General features: G+C 40.5%; 1 protein-coding gene across 1 annotated transcript in view; it reads left to right on the plus strand.

Moving 5' to 3' along the window:
* The first annotated feature begins 3,881 nt into the window (after window positions 1-3,881).
* Window positions 3,882-14,626, plus strand: part of LOC145991991 (dexamethasone-induced Ras-related protein 1) — a 542,058-nt gene continuing 531,313 nt past the window's right edge. Inside the window, exon 1 of the mRNA XM_083127981.1 lies at window positions 3,882-4,020. The gene's annotated coding sequence lies outside the window, so the exon portion shown is untranslated. The remainder of the gene's footprint in view (window positions 4,021-14,626) is intronic.

Here is a 14,626-nt window from a genome sequence, read left to right on the forward strand (position 1 = left end):
GGTCTTGAAAACTGGAGATTGTATTTTAGATACAGGGTGTCATTTTAATTGCGCCCACGAACCACAGATTCATATAGAGGACATCAAAACAAACAACTTTTCTCAGTAACGTTTTTCTCATTGGTGCGTCGATTCGACGCTACAGCCGTTCAAAAAAGACCGTTTGCCGCCTGGATGCTGGCAACCCAACACAACATTTGATCGTATCTGTGACGTCATTTCCTGCGGCGAAACATTGCACGGCAGGGTTGCAAGGAACACACAAATTTTGTGTGTTCCAACCACATTATTAGCTGTAAAGCGAAGCGATAAACGCGTCCAGTAAACATCATTGCCTACCAGCCAGATCAGCAGTCATCTCAGGGGAAGGGAGAAGTGAACCAACGATATGAGAAATGGTAAAAAACGTATTCAAAATGAACTGCCAATATCGGATTTTGACTCAGCCTACATGTCAAGTATCAACAACAATACATTTTATTGGACTAACGTGTGGCTGTTTTCGCCCAGCTACATGTCAAATATTTGCAAATCTCGTTGCAAGGTTGATATCTACAGGTTTGTGTCCAGATGCCTTGTGGTACTTTTGTGTTGATAACGGAAGTATCCGAGGTTCACGTTGTTACATTACAGCTAAAACACGTACAACCACAGTAACAATCTAATGATGAATCAGTATCGAATATACAGCCCTGTTCACAGTTGCAAACCATTACATGTGTATCCGGTGCATACAAAAACACAGTCGTCGGAGAGCTTGTATTACTACTATTTATATCCCTGTATTTTCAACCATTTTTGTCACTTGCCTCACAATGCCCTGAATATACATTATACAGAGTGTCCGAAAAGTCACGAAACCCGGTGTTTACGACCGTATAACGGAATAGCGAAACGGAATGAGAAGAAACGCTTTCTGCCAAGAGAATGCCCTGTATATTGGGAAAATTTAGAGAGATAAATATATGTAAGAACATGCATGTTTTAATAAAAAATAAGCAAAGTGTTGCCAAAGACGGAAAAATAATATTTGCAAATCGTGTATATTGATGCACAAAACACACTGAGGTAAATTATTGCAACATTTCACAATACCAACGAACAATTTGGATGGCCATCTATTGAATTTGACAGAAAAAGAACTTTGACGAAGTTTCAAAAACATTGCAGAAGGGAATAAATGGGCTTTTCCAAAAATCGAAGTTTTCACAATATTACGAGGGACACTGGCAACACTGTTGGTGTCACGTGTCACTAACAGACGTGTTTCACCTCAGGCTATCACACTAAGGCACTTTTAACGACAAAGGAGAAAGTTGGTTATTCTCGAACATATGCAATAAATTACATACACCTTGCAACCCTGAAATGTGGGTATCACTACAAATTAAAGCAAATGTTTGAAGTGTCCACCATTTTCTTGGATACATAAGTTGGTTCGCTTGATCATGTTCTCAGATACCTTCCTGAGGGTTGTAGCACCGATATTATTAATTTCCTGTGTAATGTTTCGTTTCAGCTCCTCCAATGTTCTGGGTCCCGTATGGTATACTTTCCCCTTTAAGTAACCCCACAGAAAAAAAATCTCCAGATGTTAAATCGGGCGAGCGACTGGGCCATAAATCCTTGGATATTAGACGATCACCAAAATATTCTCTCAGCATATGAAGAGATTCATTAGATGTATAGCAAGTTGCTCCATCTTGTTGTAGCCAAACATCACGTTCGTCTTCTTCCAGGAGAGCAATTATGAGATCCATTATGAGATCCCGTACACAGCACTGTTGTCTCAAAGAATAACGGTTCCACAATACGACGTCTCGATATTCCACACCATACACCGATTTTCGGAAAGTGCAAGGGTAGTTAATGCAACTGATGTGGGTTTTCTGTCGACCAATGCCTGGAATTTTGGTTGTTGACATACCTATCCAATTGAAACCACATTTCAGGGTTGCAAGGTGTATGTAATTTATTGCATATGTTCGAGAATAACCAACTTTCTCCTTTGTCGTTAAAAGTGCCTTAGTGTGATAGCCTGAGGTGAAACACGTCTGTTAGTGACACGTGACACCAACAGTGTTGCCAGTGTCCCTCGTAATATTGTGAAAACATCGATTTTTGGAAAAGCCCATTTATTCCCTTCTGCAATGTTTTTGAAACTTCGTCAAAGTTCTTTTTCTGTCAAATTCATTAGATGGCCATCCAAATTGTTCGTTGGTATTGTGAAATGTTGCAATAATTTACCTCAGTGAGTTTTGTGCATCAATATACACGATTTGCAAATATTATTTTTCCGCCTTTGGCAACACTTTGCTTATTTGTTATTAAAACATGCATGTTCTTACATATGTTTGTCTCTCTAAATTTTCCCAATATACAGGGCATTCTCTTGGCAGAAAGCGTTTCTTCTCATTCCGTTTCGCTATTCCGTTATACGGTCGTAAACACCGGGTTGCGTGACTTTTCGGACACTCTGTATTATGTGTTGCTTACCTTTGAAATTTTGAGTTCTTTTATTTCTATTTTGTCACATGTTCAGTGTGTCACAGACAACTAGTATCAGAAGGTCGAAGTGGATAGACAAAATTGTAGATGGCAACTTGGTTGCAAATATTTGATATGCAAGCTGAGAAAAAATTCGATACGACCACTTCCACTTGAATTCTATTTTCTTTCTACCATTTTTCCTATCTCTTGTTTACTTCCTGTTAGGTTACAGAACATGTTTTTTCGTTTTGTTTTACGAATGTGGCTGATTGTAGCTATGTCATTTTTCACAGAATATGTGTGTTCCTGGCAACTCTGGATCGCATCGTTTCTCGACGGGATATGACGTTACAAATGCAATCAAATGTTGTGTGTGGTTGCCAGCATCCAGGCGGTAAAAGGGTCTACTTTGAACGACTGTAGCGCCGAAACTAAGCACCAACGAGAAAAATGTCACGGAGAAAAGTTGTTTGTTTTGATACCCTCTGTACGTTTCCTTGGTCCGTGGTCGCCATTAAAAGGACACCCTGTATATATATTGTTTATGATGTATCATTTGTGATCCATACTTCAATAAATTGTAACAATAATACGTTAATAATAACAATAATTTTATAATTAGGTCTAACCGATTTTTCAGGAGGGGTAAACTGACCTCCTTGCGATGTCCCGTTTTTGATTCAAAATATTATGGTCACCCTATATCCTCTTGCCTCTTTGCATGTTGAGTGTTGAACTCACGAACTCACCACAGACGGTCCCATGATCGAGTCCTGATGTCTGGTTGTTCCTTCGTAAGTGTCCATTCACACATGATTTCTAATCACCCTTCGTCCCGATTAGCCTAAAGAGGCAGAAAAACAACGTAAAATTAAAAACAAAAATAGAAAATACTTTTGAAGAGGACGGAACTCGATAGACTCAAGTCACAATTTTGTATTTGCGAGGTTCACTAATTTTGAACATCAATCAAATCCACAATACACTCATACGTTGTAGTATAAGCCGTCTAAAAATTCTGTTTCCATAATGTTTCTAATTGACTCTATTGAAATATTTCGCAAATGCACTGTGGAAATAAATGTGACTTGGCAGCATCTCGCCCCGACCTATTTCTTTGTTTGCTGGACGTATGTTATTTCGAGAAGAGGAACCTTCATTACTCTGCCGTTAATTTACTCTGCAGGTACATGGCAACGTCATTGCCATTTTTAGTGCTTTCCTCGACCTTAGGATGGCAACACTGGGCTGCGTAGTAGCGCGTAGACATGGACTTAAACTGCCTGTTCTGAGCTTCAACAAGTGGCTGCCCGGCAGTCGAGGTAGGCGACTTGGCTTCTCTGCACGTACCTGTGGAGTCGGGATTCTAATCGATAGCTGGAAGATCAACAGGCTCGGTTGTTTTGTGTGGGTTTCACGGTGCAAGCGTTCGAGGCGTGATAGTGGCAGAGGCAGACAAGTTGCATGTGCTCGACGCTGGTACGATTCCGCTAGTAGAACTGCGAAAACAAGTTTGCGTTCTAGTTGTCGGTATGTATACCATTTTATTTCTTACTGTACGTACATTTGTGGAGTTTTCTTGATACTTAACGTGAATGCCAAGTTCTAATCAGTTCCGGGTTCGAATCACTGTCAAAGATTTGGACGAGTCTTGTCTTCAAAGAGTTTGACTTTCTTCTTAAGTCTACTTTATTCAGATTGATTGATTGATTGATTTGGTGTTTTATGCCCACTTTATGCGCAGTAAGGCTAATCGGGACTTGACCTACAGTTTAAAGTTGGATCCGAACCACTACCTGCCTCTACCGGGTATCGAACACTTTATTCAGAGAAAAGATAAACGGGATTTGACCTACAGCTTAAAGTGGGATACCAGGTGTATCCTACTTGTCTCGAACCCGGGACCACCCTGATTACAAGACGACGAAGTTACCACTACACCAGCGGGAAAGACACACAGAGATATTCAAAGAATCCACATTGTTACCATTATCCGAACATGAAAGTTTAGTATCATATTCGTCATGACGTATACACTTTCGTTTCACATATTTTTTTTCACGAAATTTGCCTATTACATTTTGACATGGTGAGCCATGGCCCATTGTGGCCCAACCTTCGAAACCGCCTCTGGGTCTCTTTATGATTGTCATCAAATTCATTCTCATCGTGATGCACCAGAAGTACCATAAAAGCAACGCAAAATAAGATAAACACAAATTCAAAACTCTTTTGACGAAAAGTGTGTGGGTGCATTGGACACGGTCTTCTAGAGAGGTTCGCATTGGGACCAACAGGACACGTTGAGTAAAACATAAATCCCTTGCTAAAATAAAGGCAGTTATTACCTTGACTGAAATATCCCACTAAAATAAAGCCAGGTAATTTACATAAGTGGCTTTATTTTAGCGGGGAGAAATGTTTGAGCACATGCACTTTTGGTTCTTCTAACCCTACCTGGTGTTTGCAAGTCAACCTACAAAAAATATAAATAGCATTTAGTTAAACACATCCCCTCACTAAGATCAACCCCTTATTAAGCCGCTTCCACATACCTATCACTGTGAATTCACTGAGAAATGTTCATTTAGAATAATTTAATTTAGGCACTAAACAAATATTAGGAAGTTAATTAAATGTTGCAGTTCTCCTTATTATTTTTTCCGATCACCGTTGCGGAGTGTTTAGCACAGTACGCCACGACACCAGGAGTATCTGTCGTGGTTGAGAAGTTAGCACAGCATGCTACGAAGCCATAGGTCCCGGATTCGAATCCCGATCTGGGCATGGGTGTTCTTTGTGAGTGTCCCCTCATCAATTTCATCACATCATCACTCATCCTCAATTTCGCGATTAGCTAAAAGTAGCATAAAAGCGAAGACAAGTGAACTAAATCAATCAATCAAGCCAGGAGTTTCGGGTTCGTATCCCGGCCTGGTCATTCGTGCTATTTGTGAGGGCCCCTTCGCCAAGTGCACGATGCCCAACCTCATTCTCATCGTCACGATTAGCCAACAGTGGCAGAAAGGCGACGCTAAGTAAGAAAAATTAAGTCAAAACAAATCCTAAATTTTTGACACTAGATTATTGTTTAATAAAATTGTAAATACATATTAACTTTGTCAGTGGCGCCGATTAGGGGAGCGTGGGGGCAGTTGGCCCCACTTCTTACCACTTTTGCTCGCACTACAGCCTCTTAATGTTAATCCTCGTCTACCAAGACGAAGTAGACAAGTTTTCTACTCAATCACAGCTACTGAACTTTGTAGTTTCTCGTGACTTTTGTAATCAATAAAATTAATAAACTCTTGAGCTGCCATGTATGATATGAAATACAAGCATGTATTCTTCAGAGCACAAATTGTCAATTTATGGTAAAAAATGAAAATCAATAAATATAACTAAAACTAAAAATGAATCCTCAATTAACGTGGAGTAATGTGTTAGTTGCAGATGATGCCATGAACAAAGCTGTTCTGGTGAGAAAGGTGTATGATGAATACATCTTGTCGGTACTTAAAGCGAAGAAACGTGCCATATTTTTCTGATGGTCTAGGTGACCGGTTTGGTCAGCTTTAAGTTTATCTATGGCGACGATCAGATCCTAGTAATGTGTATCGTCTGAAGCAAGTAATTGAGAATGGCATGCACAATTTGTAGGTAAAGAAGATACACTTTAAATTAAGGCAGTGTTTCCCAATATTTTAAAGCTGCATAAGACTTGGGAGAATATTTGTGTCTACGTGTATCCACAACACTTTTCATAAATCTTAGTGAATTTTTAAGCGTGTGCCCACGAGGGAAATGTGTCTGAATAATTTAAAGTTCGCCAAGCTCTTTGCATCGTGCCATGAAGGCACATCGGGAGGGGGAGCGTGGAGGTAGGATTCCACACATTAATGATTTCGGTCACTTGTGGAGGTGGCGTTATCAGCACCGCCCTCCGGTAACCTTTAACTCCCACGGAACTTACCTATTAGCGTCTACGTGAACCCCACAGATATATTATATTGTAAACCCAAATATCTGAATATGTGCCGGACACCGGTGTAATTTCAGACACAAATAAATAATCCATACCACCATGTATTGTAACATAATCAATTACTGAAATCAAAATGAAATAAAACAAGAAAAAACGCAATTCCCAGGATTCAGACGCGAGGATGATTTAGAGGCAACAGGGCGATAAGCTCATACCCCTGAATGTATGCGGGTGGAGGTTGGGTATCTTTCTGGGGTTCCTCCCCCTTTTTCTTTTTCTGTTCTACGTGAACAACACAGCTGCATTTTACCGACCATAGATCACCCACCCTGGAATCTAACCCTGGCGTCCTGCGTGGCAGTCAGACGCCCTACCGACCAGCCGACCGCGGTTCCAAACGAGCCTAACAATGATGAAATAAACTAAGTTGCGTAGTTACGAATTCGTTAGAGCAGAGGAGGCCAACCTACGGGACGCTTTCCACAAGTGGCACGGACGAAGTCGCTTCATATGTACATTTAGTAGCGTGAAGTACGTTGATTCTGAGCTTAAATTACATGTAAGAAATTGAATGTCTGTCGGGTGAATGGCAAATTAATGAATTTGTGTGGAACCTGCTTTTCGAATAAACGCAATTTAGGATAATTGCAGTGAATATGATACAATGAATCCTGTACTGAATAATGTTATTGAAAGAGTTACAGGAGGAGACCAGGGCAAAATTCGTAATTTCTGACCATGTGAGAAATTCACATACTACCTCTTCAGTTGAGGAGAAGACTGTCGGGGAGAGTGTTTCGCTCAAAATCTTTAGTTCACAATATACGGCAAAAAATGTTATTGCTAGAGCTCTTGATGTAAAGAAAGTTATTACTTTTCAGCAGAGCATGTAAGGAATGCTAATTGAAAATAATCACAAATATTTAGGTGTTTAAAGGATACGTATAATAAATAGGTTTACTTGCATATGCTTTGTCTTGCCCATTCAAGATGCCGTATCGTCGTGGCATTGTGCTTTCTGTGGTAACAGAAATTGGGGCATAATGATTCCTCTAAGGAGCGACAGTTCTGATAGTGATACTCATAATTCTGATAGTGATAATGATAATTTAAAGTGTATTTATTGCAGTGATAGGTTCTGTTCATGACGAAGGTTGGATTATTTGTCAGGTGTGTATACAATGGCCTCATGAACAATGTGCTGGAGTCACCCGATGGAGGCACATATTGGTTCGGATCCCACTTTAAACTGTAGGTTCAGTCCCGTGGAAGGGCGGATTAAAGGGGGGCGTCGTGGGAGACTTCCACCGAGGACCTATTTTATTTTTTCATATATTGGTAAATAATTTCTACAGTTGGAATTCAATATAACACATATAGTGTAAATTAGGAAACATACAAGAGCGGAATGAAGGGGAACGGAGAGGGTGCCCCCCCTACTCGAGGGGCGACAGATCCTTAATATGGCCTTATTTTATTTGTTCAATAATATGAACGGTTGAAATGCAATAAAACAAATATTGTGCTATTTTACGAAAAATTATCGTTATAGGGTAGCAGGAAGCTTAGGCGACGAGAGATAAGGGGGCCGAACAAAGATAAGAATGACGAAGGATGGGGTGAGGTGACGAATGATAAGGGGGTGCACAAAGATAAAAATGACGAAAGATATGGGTGACGAATGATAAGGGAGCGAAGAAAGATAAAAATGATTAAAGATAGCGGAGACGAATGATAAGGGGGCGACGAGAAACAGAAGCGACCAAAGATAAAAATGACGAAGGATGGGGACGATGAAAGATAGGACGCGATGAATAATGATAAGGGGCGAACAAAGATAAGAATGACGAGAGATAGGGGCGATGAAAGATAAGAGCCGACGAAAGATTAGAGGGAGACGAGAGACGGGGCAAACAAAGGTAAGGATGAAGAAGGAAGGGGCGACGAAAGATAAGTACTAAATTAACTTTAGGTGAAGGACTAGTGTAATGTTAATAAGGTGGATCAAATGAGTCCTGAGGTGACCGTCCCTTCATAGACGTTCTAGAAAATATTCCCGCCACCTCTGCCTTCTCACTTATTTTTTTCACTGTGGAAAGGCCGTAGCCAGGGAGAAAGAGCACCCGACTTTAACCTCAGCACCACTAGGACGATGATGAAAATTATTTTGGCGAACTACAATTTTAGTACCTTGCTACAGGGGAAAATTAAAGGCTTGAGGGGGTTATCATTCTTCTGTGCTCCTCACAAGATTTTTCAATTATTTTTTTTAGTTACTGATAAATTTGCAAAGTTGGAATGAAATACATCAAACATTGTGGCATTTTATGACATACCCAAGAGCTAAAAATTAGCAAACCACGAGACACAAAGACACTGCAGTGCTTTTGTTGCCTGTTGGGACGAGACATATGTTAAGCTGCTCCTTTTTGACGTCATCACTGTTCCCAACAGTCACACCTATTGCAATCAAAAATCAATTTATTGTGATTTTTATAGAAATCTGTTACAGTCTTTATTTTCTTGAAGTTAAACAGCTTAGAATGATTGATGTGCTCAGGAAACATTGCAGTATTTTATGGTGCAAGCGGTGCTTAAAGCTTTGGAGCCACGGGCTCGCATATAGCTGTTTTTTAAAATTTACAATGAATATTCCTTTCTTTTTATGTTCTACAGTTAAATAAAGATGAAATTGGAGAAAACAATAATATATCACTTATTAAATAACACGGGCTTGTCCTAAACTTTTGTGCAGCAGAACGCAGCAAGATAGAACAAGACTTTGTGGTCCTTGTCCTGCGGTGCTTCTTGATTTATCAAAAAACAAACTTCAAAAGTGTACCAGCGACCAGTGGCGGCGTTTGGAGGCGGCTTGAGAGGCAGTTGTCTCCCACTTTTTGCCACTTCCTCCCCAGAACTATGCTAAACCTTATCTACCAATGGAAAGTAAACTGTCCTTGCCGGCACCTTGCTCCCCTAGTTTTGGAAGCCAATCGCCACCATTGTCAGGACGTTAGTTCTAAACTCGTACACCCAATACAATCAGTCATTATACAATGGAAGATATCACAAACACTGGCGTGCCCAGGATTTGCAAAAGGGGTGTACGTTCTTCTTTAGAAATACTGGGACAAAGGGGGGTTATGACTCCCATCAACCGGCCTTTGGCACGCCTCTGATCACAAAAGTGGGACCATTCGCGACGTCACTATTACTTTAATCCTGGAACACGACTATTACACTTCTTTTCCGGATTTACTTACTGCTTGTTTCATTTTTCTCACTTTGCCCATAACTGTGGCTTCTGAACGTGCGTTTTCGAAAGATCAGCCAATAAAATATTATCTGCGAAATAGTGCTGTTAATTTTCTTAGTTATGTTCTTGTTTATGTAATGGTGTCATCCCATATTGAACACTGTAATTGGGCATGCGCCTGTTGTGTTTCAATTAAATAAATAAATAAATAAATAAAAACATATCCGTTTTGAACAATGAGCACAGGCAAACGGAACGCTAAACATTGAACACGTTGTGAAACACTTTGCTCATGCCAAATGTTTTAGTTCTTCAAATAATTATTTTACGCTGAATTTAATATCGTTACTTATTTCTTGCATCTTGATTGTTCGATGTGTGTAAAATACATATTCATTACTTGTTTTGCTGCAAAATGCAAATTTCTTTCAATAAACATCAGCCACACGAAGTTCATTTTCTGACTTAAAAACATTACAAGCATGCAATTCAACCGACCTCATAGCACAAGAAATACTATGACGGGGGCTGGGGGTGGGGGGTCATGACACACGGCTGTGCCTCCAACGTTTTAGTTACGCCAGTTATTTTATGACATATTTGATAGGACCGTAGTTTGTAAGGGAAGTGTGGGCGCCGAAAGCTCGGGATTAGGGGGTGCCGAAATAGGTCTCCGCCACCTCCGAGAGATAGTCTTTAATCCGCCACTGAGTCCCGATCAGCCTTTCTGTGCATAAAGTGGACTTAAAACTTCAAAGTAATACATGAAAATTCACACAACGTCCAATGAAGTTAAATGTATAATGTGCTTTAGCTCTTTTTTTTTCATTTCTAAAGTAGCATCTTAGTTTTCTACTGTTTAACAAAGCATTTACATTGTTGTAACATACGTAAGGAACAGGAGATCATAATGCCCTGCACATCCGGGGCAAAGTGATAATTTGCATCATCTTATGCCTTCACTCTGTGTTATATTTCAGATTTAAAATTTCCAAATCAATTCTAAATAATAGTTAAGATATGCCAAGTAATAGTCTTCATTGTATTGCGAAGTCTATGCGAAATATGGTTTATTTAATTTAGAAGGGTCATTTTTCCCTGTTCTATATATATATACGAGGGCCATTTTTCTTGTAGTGGCAACATGTATGAGAAAGAGATATGGAAGAAGATAGGAGAGACCGGGGCACTTTGTCACAATTTTCACATTTTATTTTTTTGTGGCTCTCACGTAAGGCCGAAAATTATAATTTTTTACACGCAAATACTTAGTTATCTTGTGCACAACATATGTTCCTCTGTACAATGTAACTCATCCTGAACTGGACTTATTAACTCTTCTTTATGATCAATACAGTTGTGACAATTTACCCCATATGCGGGGTAAGTCGTCACAATATCTGAGGCAAGTTGTCACATGCTATTCTAGTGGCAGTTTCATTAAATAGGTATATATTGTTAATGCAAATCCTAGAAAAAGACTGGCAATGTTACTAGCACTAAATACTTAGCATGTAAAAGAGACTTAAAAGCTAATTAAATTAAAAGGTAAATTATGCTAGTTAAAAAGGAAATAAAGTAGATGGGCCTGTATATTTTCTTCATCCCAAAAGATACATATATTGTTACATCAATCTTTGTAGGTAAACCAGAACTTTCATGACAACAACACTAGCTTACATAGTAGCTAATGAATCAAAACTACAAACTTAAAGGTTACAGAAAGCTGTTTCAGTAAGAACATTTGCAAAAGATAGTGCCTACACTTCCAACACACGAAATTTGCCAGTGGCATTCAACTTTCTTGTGATTTTAGAGTTAATAAATTGCAAAAATATTCCTATATATATGTCCGAAGCTTGTTTTAGGTATGATACTAGTAAATCTTCCTCATGTTCCGCAAATACTCTGTTACATGTTGAATAACTCAATGTGAATGAGCATTGCCCGGACTGTAGTTCACTATCTGTAACACGTGCACAAAATCTCGCTAATGTTCTGTAGTGGACATGAAATTCTTTGGCAGCTTTACGTATTGATACAGTGACAAAATGCCCCGTCTTATTTGTGACAACTTGCCCCACGCGTCGTATTTTCTCTTTTTTAAAAATATCTGTACCAAGCAATAAGATTAAGTACATTTAGAGTACCACATTATGAAGCTCTATTTCTAACCTACATACCACACACGAAAATACTTACCGCTCACGCTTTCACGAACACACAGTAGGAAAATTCCAGGACTCAAAACATTTACACTGAAGCACTGAAAACAGACAAAGCTCAACCGACTCAACCACGTGTTTCCCGCACACCTCAGAACGAGTACAGTTGGAAGTGATATCTAGTAGGTAAAAGAGAAAGCAGCACCAGCTCGCTGACGTTTAGGCTTTTCTCAGAATTGCTACTGTGACAACGTGCCCCTTGTGACAATGTGCCCCGGTCTCCCCTACATACCTGAAATCATTTACAATCCTTCAATGTAATCTCCTGATGCTGCGTGAACACGTTTCCAAACATCTGGCAGTCGTTGGATGTCATTGATAGCTCCCGTTCGTACCAGTGTGCGCAGAGACCGCCCTGTGGCCGAAATGATGCTCGGGACGTCTTGGGAAACAAATCAAAGTCGCAGAAGTGTCAGAAGAATAAGGTGGCTGTTCCAGCACCTCCCAAACCCATTGTTACAGTACGTTCTGCACCACTTGTGCTGTACGAGATCTTGCGTTATCTTGGAGAATGATGGGCCCTGATTGCAGGAGATGTGGTCTTCTGCGCCTAAGAGCTAGGCTCATTCACGACCTCTTTCAAATGCCTTGGCCCATCTGGCAACGGTACGATACGGTAAAGCGTGGTCCCTAGATGCCTAGCGTAAGCCCTTTTGAATTTGCCGTGCATTCCTTCCACGTGCAACCTGAAATTTGATGAATATTCGCTGTTCTTCACGTGTGAACATTGTTCCGGGCGGTATTATACAGACACTTCACTTTAACGTCTTCTAACTACCACATAACAGTACTATTCAGCACCAAACACTTACACACGATCCGTAGTATAAGACTAAACAAGACCCGATGGTCTTTTGTCCCAGCGACAACTAACAATCGTATACCAACCAGGGATTCGGAGCAGAGCGGATCAAAGCTCCGGCTGCTGCCCACGCTCCGGAGCGTGATTCTAACAAATGGTTCGCTCCGCTCCGGAGCGGAGCAGCGGGAATTGGAAAATTTCTCGCTCCGCTCCAGAGCGAGGAGCGATATTCTAAGAACTTGCCCACTCCGCTCCGAGTTTGGATAATACGAGTGTATACAGAAAACGAACGATCAAAGGTTCCGAGTACATTAGTAAGTTTGTTTGTGGAATTTATACGGCATTGGAACATCGCCCGTTATTGTTGTTATTAAACTGATTATTACGAAAGCTAACGCCACGAATAGAGGCCTGCACAAGACCTGGAGCAGACCCGTTCGCGAGACATCGCTCCTGAAATGCCATGCAACCTGCGCAACACCCTCGCTTGAGCACCTTGACTGACCATCTGCCCAGATCGTTCTTGGCAGGTATCGAAAACCCGCCGGGTACCCGCAGTCGTAAGACCTAGTAGGTCTCAGTGCGTTCATTCAATCAACTGCACGCCCCTCCCTCTTATGACGTAGTTGCTTCGACTAGAAACTACACCGGGCGCACACCTGTCTGCAGTGTTGCCAACTGCAATATATTTTCACTACTTAGAAAAGGGAACTCAAAGCTTCGTAAGCCACATCGCCAATGAAATGAGATTTACGAATGTTGCTACTCCCCCCCCTACACACACAGATTGAAATAGGTTTTCCGTGGCACAGGATCCATAAGTACATGTCGTAAACAACCAATATACGTATAGATAGATAGTGATATAGGGCAGGACTGAAACATGTCACGTTCGACTTTGAGGTCGCGAGTCGAACAACACACTGTTCTACTGCGAACACCAGGGCCGTAGCCAGCCAGGGGCCAGGGGCATTGCCGTTACCCTTGTTTGGGGGGGGGGGGCAAGTACTTGGATAAACGTGCCAACAACAACAATCACAATAATAGTAATAAAAGTAGCATGAAAGGCATTATTATCCTCATAAATCATGCAAAAAGGGGGTGGAAGTCGGTTCTCACGCATTTGTGTTGAAACAGAGGATTAGAAATATTTTTTTCAGCACGTCAATTTCACATTAGCTAATAATGGAAAACAAGCACACAAACTGTTTTTGAAAGAAAGAAAGTGCATGATAAATGCATTCCAAATGTACATACATATAGCATGTAAAATTTCCATCTACAATATTTTCTTTTCACATGGAGCGACGTAAAATAAGAAATACATATGCTAACACTAAATTGTGTACATATTCAAAATTTCATTAAAGCATATATATTATATAAATACATTACATAATCAATTCAGCCAACTCGTAACAAACCAACATTAATAGCAAATAATATCACGGGCCGCAATGGCATTCTCTGTTTTAAAACTTTTCTCACTTAGATCGTTCGGCGCCCAGGGCCGACTCCCGCTACCCCCTTGCTACGGCATTGAACTTGACGAGACTGTATAATATTTTATAATATATTTCTACTTTCATAAAATTTGAAATCAAGGGGTTGCAATTACCCCTCCATTCCTCCTCTGCAGGTGCGCTTGGCCGTCTGGAAGGAAAATGCAAGAAAAATATGAAAATTAATTCCATCTTGAGTACCCTTTAGCCCTGCTACTCTTAAATTCTGCTAGCCTGTTTTTTCTTGTACTTTAATGTTGGACCCACACCCTGGCCCCTCGGCTAGACTAAGGTTGTGCGCAATGCCCCCTGCCCCCCTCTGGTTGCGCCACTGCGTGCCTGGTTAAGGCACCATGCAATGAAAAA

This window comes from Lepisma saccharinum, chromosome 9 (assembly GCF_977018435.1).
Source record: "Lepisma saccharinum chromosome 9, izLepSacc3.1, whole genome shotgun sequence".
Taxonomy (NCBI): domain Eukaryota; kingdom Metazoa; phylum Arthropoda; class Insecta; order Zygentoma; family Lepismatidae; genus Lepisma; species Lepisma saccharinum.